The following is a 9,181-nucleotide window of genomic DNA, read 5'->3' on the forward strand; positions in this document are numbered from 1 at the left end:
GACTCCATAACTTCGCTATTGTAAATAGTGCTGCAACAAATACGGGAGTGCAGATATCTCTTCGATATACTGATTTCTTTTTTGGGGGTTATATATGCAGCAGTGATTGCTGGACCACATGGTAGCTCTATTTTTAGTTTTTTGAGGAGCCTTCAAACTGTTCTCCATAGGGGATGTACTTGTATTCTTCAAAATTGCTAAGAGTAGATTTTTAAGTGTTCTCATAAAAAAAGATAAGCATGTAAGGTAATGCATATGTTAGCTTAACATGGCTATTTTACAATGAATATATATTTCAAAACATATAATTTTATTTATCTGATAAAATAAATATAAAATATGAAACTTCATATTAATAAATTTGACAATCATAAGGAATAGTCAAGTTCCTATGAAAAACACCTATTTTTATGAAATGATCAGAAAAAAACTAGAAAAACTGAGTAGTTTTTTTTTCATTGTAGAAATTTTATTTAGAAAAATTTTTTTTTCCTGTAGAAAGAACTCCAGGGCTAGGTGGATGCAATATTTAATAAAGAAATATTACCAAATATTTAATAAAGAAATAATGCCAATGTTACATGAATATTTGTAGAGAATTGGGAAGACATAACACTTTCCAACTTGTTTTATATGGTGGTACCTCCTTGATAATAAAACCATACAAGGATATTAAAAGAAATGAAATTACAGACTAATATACTACATAATAATTCTAAACAAAAATGTTTGCAAATATAATCCAAGAATATACTCCAAAGAAAAATACATCGTGACTAAGTGCAGTAATTTCAAGAACATATGGTTTAAAATTAGAAAACCAAAAAATGAAATTAACCACATTAACTGAATAAAAGAAAAAAATATGGTTATTTCAATAGCTGCGGGAAAAGCACTTGTTCACATTTGAAACTATTTGTAATAATAACTCAACAAACTAGGATTAGAAGAGAACCGATGTAAATATCTTAATATATACACAAAAACTACTCTCAACATTATAAATAATCATGACATATTAAACAGTTTCACAGGCTTTGTGCAAGCGTCCCTTCATGGCGGCTTGGGCGAGTCACCCCCAGCGCAAGGCCAAGATGCCGGTTACGAATGCGAGTTTGTTTCTGGGGAGAGACCCTGGTACCGGGAGAGGAGAAGGAACGTGGAGACGCCGTCGGGCGGTGGGGATGTTGGGGACTGGCAGGCGCCACAGCCTGAGGTCGAGGAAACAGGCACCCCGGGACCAGTGCTCATTTTTTTTGTTTTGTTTTGTTTCTTTCGAGACGGACTTTCGCTCGTTTCCCAGGTTGGCGTGCAATGGCGCGATCTCGGCTCACTGCAACCTCCGCCTCCCGGGTTCAAGTGATTCTCCTGCCTCAGCCTCTCGAGTAGCTGGGATTACAGGCATGCGCCAGCACGCCTGGCTAATTTTGTATTTTTAGTAGAGACGGGGTTTCTCCATGTTGGTCAGGCTGGTCTCGAACTCCCAACCTCATCAGGTGATCCACCCACCTCGGCCTCCCAAAGTGCTGGGATTACAGGCGTGAGCCACCTCGCCTGGTCAGTGCTCCGTGTTTTCAGGCTCATTTGTTAACATAGTGGAAACAACACAGGAAAATGGAAAAGTAGGCACATTATCACGCTCATGCCACTGCACTCAAGCCCTGGGCAACAGAGCGAGACCTTGTCTCAAAAAACACAAACAAATGAAAACAAAACCAAAAAAACCATTGTGTGCGTCTAATGGAAGTGAACTCGTCAACAACAGTTTTTCTTTTGTCGAGAAAGTCTCTTTAATTTACAGTGTGTTTGTAATGGTACATAAAATGACGTCTGTTTTATAAACATTCTCATCCTAAGTTAGTTGAAATGTATTAACTATATCAAGCTTTGACATGATACCATAAAATTAATTGAAGAAAGTCACTAATCTTTTTTTTTCCCTTGGCCTTGACAAATAAAATCAGATTTCATTAAGGTTACTTAATACTGAGCTGTAAACCCGTATGGCCCTGCGGTGTCTTTTCTTATCTTTTTTCTCCTTTGTTTTTTTTTTTTTTTTTTTTTTTTTCGAGAAGGAGTCTCGCTCTGTCTCCCAGGCTGGAGTGCAGTGGCGTGATCTCAGCTTGCTGTAACCTCCACCTCCCAGGTTGAAGCAATGCTCTGTCTCAGTCTCCCCAAGAGCTGGGATTACAGGCGCCTGCCACAACGCCCAGGTAATTTTTTTGTATTTTTAGTAGAGATGGGGTTTCACCAATTTGGCCAGGCTGGTCTTGCACTTCTGACCTCGTGATCCACCCACCTTGGCCTCCCAAAGTGTTGGGATTACACGCGTGAGCCACTGAGCCCAGCCTCTTTTCTTTTTTTGACATGGAGTCTTACTTTGTTGCCCAGGCTGGACTGCAGTGGCGCCATCTCAGCTCACTGCAACCTCCGCCTCCCAGGTTCAGGCACTTCTCCTGCATCAGCCTCCTGAGTAGCTGGGATTAAAGGCTTGCATCACCATGCCGGGCTAATTTTGTATTTTTAATAGAGGTGGGGTTTCACCATGTTGGCCAGGCTGGTCTCGAACTCCCGACCTCAAGTGATCCACCCGCCTCGGCCTTCCAAAGTGCTGGGATTGCAGGCAGGCCTGAACCACCATGCCAGGCTGCTTTTTTTTTTTTTTTTTTAATTAAAAAATTTTTTTTGTTTGTTTTTTGATACGGATTTTAGCTCCTGTTGCCCAGGCTAAAGTGCAGTGTCCCAATCTTGGCTCGCTGCAACCTCTGCCTCCTGGGTTCAAGCAGTTTTCCTACCTCAGCCTCCTGAGTAGCTGGGAATACAGGTGTGCACCAGAATGCCTGGCTAATTTTGTATTTTTAGTAGAGATGGGATTTCACCATGTTGGTCAGGCTGATCTCTAACTCCTGACCTCAAGTGATCCACCTGCCTCTGCCTCCCAAATTATTGGGATTATAGGTGTGAGCCACTGTACCCAGCCTTTACATCTTTATTGATTTATTTATTTTTTTTTTAAGAGAGAAGGTGTTGCTCTGTCACCCAGGCTGGAGTGCAGTGGTGTGATCGTGGCTCACTGCAGCCTCAACCTCCCGGGCTCCAGCAATACTCCTGCCTCAGCCTCCCAAGTAGCTTGGACTATAGGCACCAGCCACCATGCACTGCTAATTTAAGCAGGATCTTTACGTCGCTCAGGTTTGTCTTGAACTCCTGGGCTCAAGTGATCCTTACACGTCAGCCTCCCAAAGTGCTGGGATTACAGGCATGAGCCGCTGCACCCAGCCTAAGATCTCCCCCACTTCTTTTTTTTTGAGACAGATTTTCACTCTTTTTTCCGAGGCTGGAGTGCAATGGTGAGATCTCGGCTCACTGCAACCTCTGACTCCTGGGTTCAAACGATTCTCCTGCCTCAGCCTCCCAAGTAGCTGGGATTACAGGCATGTGGCTAATTTTGTATTTTTAGTAGAGGTGGGGTTTCACCATATTGGTCAGGCTTGTCTCGAACTCCAGACCTCAGGTGATCCCCTCGCCTCAGCCTCCCCAAAGTGCTGGGGATTACAGGTGTGAGCTACTGCGCCCGGCCCTGCGGTATTTTTCTTTTTTCTTTTTCTTTTTTTTTTGAGATGCAGTCTCACTCTGTTGCCCAGGCTAGGGTGTAGTGGCGCGATCTCCGCTCACTGCAACCTCCCCTTCCTGGACTCAAGCAATTCTCCTTCCTCAGCCTCCGAAGTAGCTGGGACTACAAGTGTGCGCCATGATGCCTGGGTAATTTTTTGTGTGTTTTTAGTAGAGGTGGGGTTTCACCATGTTGGCAAGGCTGGTCTCAAACTCCGTACCTCAAGTGATCTGCCCGCCTTGTCCTCCCAAAGTGTTGGGATTACAGGCATGAGCCACCACGCCCTGCCCCTGGGGTCCTTTTTTAATGGGGATCTCTAAGGGTCACTCCAAGCTTTTCTATGGTAATCAGTATATTTAAATTTTCCTTATTTTAGAGTCCATTTTGTTAACGTGTATTTTTACTAGGAAATCACCCATTTTCTCTCAGTTTCCAGTTTGATTCAATAAGTTTCTCCTTCCTTTTATTTTTTATTTTTTTGAGACAGGGTTTTGCTCTGTCTCCCAAGCTGGAGTGCAGTGGCGCAGTGATCTTGGCTGACTGCAGCCTCCACCTCCTGTGTTCAAGCAATTTGTCCTCAGCCTCTTGAGTAGCTGGGATTACAGGTCTGTGCCACCATGCCCAGCTGATTATTGTATTTTTAGTAGAGACTGGGTTTCGCCATGTTGGCCATGCCGTTCTCAAACTCCTGACCTCAGCTGATCCGCCCGCCTCGGCCTCCCAAAGTACTGTGATTACAGGCATGAGCCACTGTGCCTGGCCAATAAGCTTCTCTTATTTGACTTCTAATTTATCTCCTTCTAGTTTTCAACAGAATTCTTAATCCTATGTATTTCTGCTATTTGTTTCCATCAATAATATTTTAAAAATATACTTCTTAGTTTATCTTGTTTTCAATTGAGGGAATTGTTATATTAAACAATTTCTTATGACCCAATGACAAGCTTTAATTATTTTAAAATAATTCCTGCTTAATGCAACACCTTTTGCAGGAATGAGCTGTCAGTGGTATTTGTTACTGACCAGAGTTTCTTGACTCTCCAGTAATAGAAATCGACATGAGGATGAGCAAGTTTCCCAGACAAAGCTTTTATTTAGGTGTTTTTAAGCTTTTATTTAGGAGGCAGCAGAAGAGAGAGAATTCTCTGTCTGGCTCCCTGAAGAGTCAGGAGGAGAGTGTTTCTAAGGTCTGGCCTGATTGCCCAGGCTGGGGTCCTCTGGCACCATCTCGGCTCACTGCATCCTCCCGGGCTCAAGCCATCCTCCCGCTTCAGCCTCCCGAGTAGCTGGGACTACAGGTATATACAACCGTGCTCAGCTAATTTTTGTTTTTTTTTGTAGAGATGAGGTTTTACCATGTTGCCCAGGCTGGCCTCAGACCCCCGCAAAGTGCTGGGATTACAGGCATGAGCCACCATGCCCGGCCCAGTGTGTTCTTATTAAATTTCAGTAATTAGTTGTGCCATTTGCCTTTTGTTCAACACTGAGATTTCGTTTTTCTTTCCTAATTATCTCATACATGGACTTTGGTTCCATTAAACTATTATTTCCTTGATCTACAAATTGCGGGTGATTCTTGCAGATTATCTAAGAAATAATTATGTTTTGTTCTTAGAAAAACCACATTATTAACTTTACTACTGTTAGATACCACACCTGCAGTGACTTTAAGGATTTTGCTGGACAATGTCTTAGACAAGTTGCTAAGGGTGGACATTGGGTGAATGGCTTGAGGGAACATGCATTAAATACTCGAGACACCCAGGAGGCTGCTGTGTCCCCGTAAGAGAGAGCATACGAGACTGCAGGCCATTGGGGTTGAATGCCTTGGAAAGGGCAGCATGCAGGAGCACACAGTGTGTGGAGGTCATGGTCAGTCCTGTGGTCCTTGTTCTAAGGTCAGTGGGAACCCATTGTAAAAGTTAAATCAGAGAGTGACATTATGAACCTTCGGTTTGAAAATGAGAATTTTGCCATTATAAAGTTGAAATCACCAGTTGTGGGCAGGTGGATTGTGCTCTTTCTGGTGGGTTGCACTGAGGACAGCAAGCATTGGGCTGAGGTGTTTCCCCTGGGAATGCAGGGTCTGCATCTGCTCAGGAGGAAACACGGGGCAGACCCAGCTTGGTGTTATCTGCCAAAGTTGTGAAACTGAGGGACAGCTCAGGAACATTCCAGAAAAAGGAAAACCCAATCCAAATGGAAAGAGACCCTTTCTCCCAGTTGGGGCAGGCAGTGAAGTGAAATGGGTCTGTGGATTGGATTGTCAGGTAGAGACCTTGCATTTCCTGATTTGGGAGTTATGTGGTAGTTAGCTGGGAGGCTGTCTTTGCTTTGGTAAAATACACTGGAGTGTTTTGTGTGGAGTTGCTGTAACTGCTGAGGAATCTAGGAGAAGGGATAAGTTACACTTTACACTGCTATTGCAAGATTCCTAGAAGTATGAAATTACTGTAAAGTAAATTACAAACAACCACAGTAATACCATGGCAATAAAGCAGAGACGACATCAAACTTCACTATAGAGGCCAAACCCAGTCCAAATTCAGGTCAGTGGAAGCTGTGTACCAAGCACCCCGGTGAGAGTCTGGATGCTATATCAGTATTGCGGCTGCAATATCAGTATTGAGGGTGTCACGTGAGTCTTAGGAGTGTCATAGCAGTACTGTGGGTGTCATATCAGTATTTCGGGTGTCATGTCTGTATTGTGTGCATCATATCAGTATTGCAGGTGTCCCATCAGTCTTACGAGTGTCATATCAGCCTTACAGGTGTCATATCAGTATTATGGGTGTCATATGAGTCTTAGGAGTGTCATGAATCTTGTGGGCTTCACATCAGTCTTCTGGGTGTCACAGCAGTCTTGTGGGTGTCATATCAGTATTACGATATGCCGTGATATGTTATACCAGTATGATACCTCTTCTGAAAACACCTTCACAGACATAACCACACATAGTGCTTTAACAGCTCTCTGTGTATCCCTTAATCTAGTAAAGTTGACACCTAAAATTAACCATCACAGTAATTATGCCTGATTCATGGCTAAAATTTTAGAATTTTTAAAAATTTTAGAATGAAAGCTGGGCACCATAGCCAGACACCGTCCCTACAGAAATATTAAAAAGTTAACTGGTTGTGCTTGCATGCATATGTAGTTCCAGTTACTCTAGAGACTGAGGTGGGAGGATCTTTTGAGCCCAGGAGATTGATGCTGAAGAGCTAGGATTGTGGCACTGCATTCCAGCCTGGGTGACAGTGTGAGACTCTCTCAAAAAACAATCAACAGTAATAATATTCTTTGGAATAAATTTAACCAAGGTACAGGACTTGTACATGAGGCTGGGCATGGTGGCTCACGCCTGTAATCCCAGCACTTTGGGAGGCCAAGGCGGGTGGATCCATGAGATCAGGAGATCGATACCATCCTGGCTAACACGGTGAAACCCCGTCTGTACTAAAAATACAAAACATTAGCCGGGCATGGTGGCATGTGCATGTAATCCTAGCTACTTGGGAGGCTGAGGCAGGAGAATTGCTTGAACCCGGGAGGCAGAGGTTGCAGTGAGCCGAGATCTTGCCACTGCACTCCACCCTGGGTGACAGAGTGAGACTCCATTTCTGGAAAAAAAAAAAAACAACAACAAGAAAATAACTTGTACATGGAAAATTTCAAAACATTGCTGAAGTAAATTCACGAAAGCTTACATAAATTTAAAGACGCCTCATATTCATGAACGAGAAGACTTAATAATTCTTAAGGTGGCAGTACTACACAAAGCCACCTACAGATTCTTTGTGGTTCCTGTTACAATCCCCACGTCCTTTTGGCAGAAATCAACAGGCTGATCCTGTCATTTATATGAAATTTCAAGGGATGCAGAATAGCCAAAATAGTGTCAAAACAACAACAACAACAACTCAGGCTCACATTTCCCAATTTCAAATCTTACTACAAAGCAACAGTAATAAAATCAACATGATTCTGGTACAATCAATTGAATAAATCAATGGAACTGAATTTTGAGTTTAGAAATAAACCCATATTTCTATGAGCAATTGCTTTATTTTTATTTTTTTGAGACAGGGTCTCACTCTTGTCTCCCAGGCTGGAGTGCTGTGGCACAATCATGGCTCACTTCAGCCTCTATCTCCGGGGCTCAAGTGATCCTCCCGCCTCAGCCTCCAAGTAGCTGGGACTACAGGTGTGCACCACCACATCTGGCTAATTTTTTGATTTTTTGTACAGGTAGGGTCTTGCTGTCCTGCCCAAGCTGGCCTCAAACTCCTGTTCTCAAGTGATCCTCCTCTCTTGTCCTCCCAAAGCATTGGGATTACAGGTGTCAGCTACCATGTCCAGCCTATTGATTTTTTAAAATGTAATTTCTTTTTCTTTCTTTTTCAAGGCATGGTTTTGCCCTGTTGGTCAGGTTGGAGTGCAGTGGTGCGAACGTGGCTTATTGCAGCCTAAACCTCCTGGGCTCAAGCAATCCTCTCTCCTCTGTCACCCGAGTAACTAGGACTACAGATATGCACCATCACACCTAGCTAATTTTTAAGTTATTTGTAGAGAGAGAGTTTTCCTGTGTTGGCCGGACTGGCCTGAAACTCCTGGGTTCAAAAGATCTTCCCACCTCAGCATCTCAAAGTGCTGGTATTACAGATGTGGGCCACCACCCCCAGTCTGGAATGGTTTTCATAATTACATTCTCATGTTGTTTGTTGCTAGTGTCTGGAAATATAGCAGATTACTGTGTATCGACATTTTGTGTTGTAGTTTACTAGTTTTAATAACGTTTTGGGGGTTTGTCATGATATTTCTGTACATAAGATAGCTCCTGTGATCTGTGAGTAGCCATTTTTACTGCTTCCAAACACATATAAGTTCTCTTTACTTCCTTTTCTCTCCTATTTGTTGTGGGTGGAACTTCCCATACAGTGTTGAATACAATGATGAAAATGAGCATTGGCGCCTTGGTCCTGATCTTAGGAGTAAAGCACTGGGCCCTGACAATGGAGATGGTGCTGAAGTCCGATTGTGGTGTTTAGAAAATTCCTATCCCTGGTTTGTTGGGTGTTTTTATGATGAAATGGTGTTGACTTTGTTTAAAGTACTTCCTGCATCTATTGAAATTAGTATGTGGGTTCCTTCTTTATTCAGTTTATTTGATGTTTATTTGCAGTGATGGCTTTAGTATGCCAAACCAGCTTGAATTTCTGAGAAAAGGATGTAGTGATCATGTTGTGTAATCCTCAAAATACGTGCTAGTATGAAATTACAATTATTTTCTTGAGCATTATTTTTTTAATTTTTTTGAGACAGAGTCTCACTCTTGTCGCCCATGCTGGAGTGCAATGGCGCGATCTCAGCTCACTGCAACCTCTGGCTCCCAGGTTCAAGCGATTCTCCTGCCTCAGCCACCTGAGTAGCTAGGATTACAGGCTCCCGCCACCACACCTGGCTAATTTTTGTATTTTTAGTAGAGACAGGGTTTCACCATGTTGGCAAGACAGGTCTCAAACTCCTGACCTCAGGTAATCTGTCTGCCTTGGCCTCCCAAAGTGCTG

This window comes from Pan troglodytes, chromosome 17, assembly GCF_028858775.2.
Source record: "Pan troglodytes isolate AG18354 chromosome 17, NHGRI_mPanTro3-v2.0_pri, whole genome shotgun sequence".
Taxonomy (NCBI): Eukaryota; Metazoa; Chordata; class Mammalia; order Primates; family Hominidae; genus Pan; species Pan troglodytes.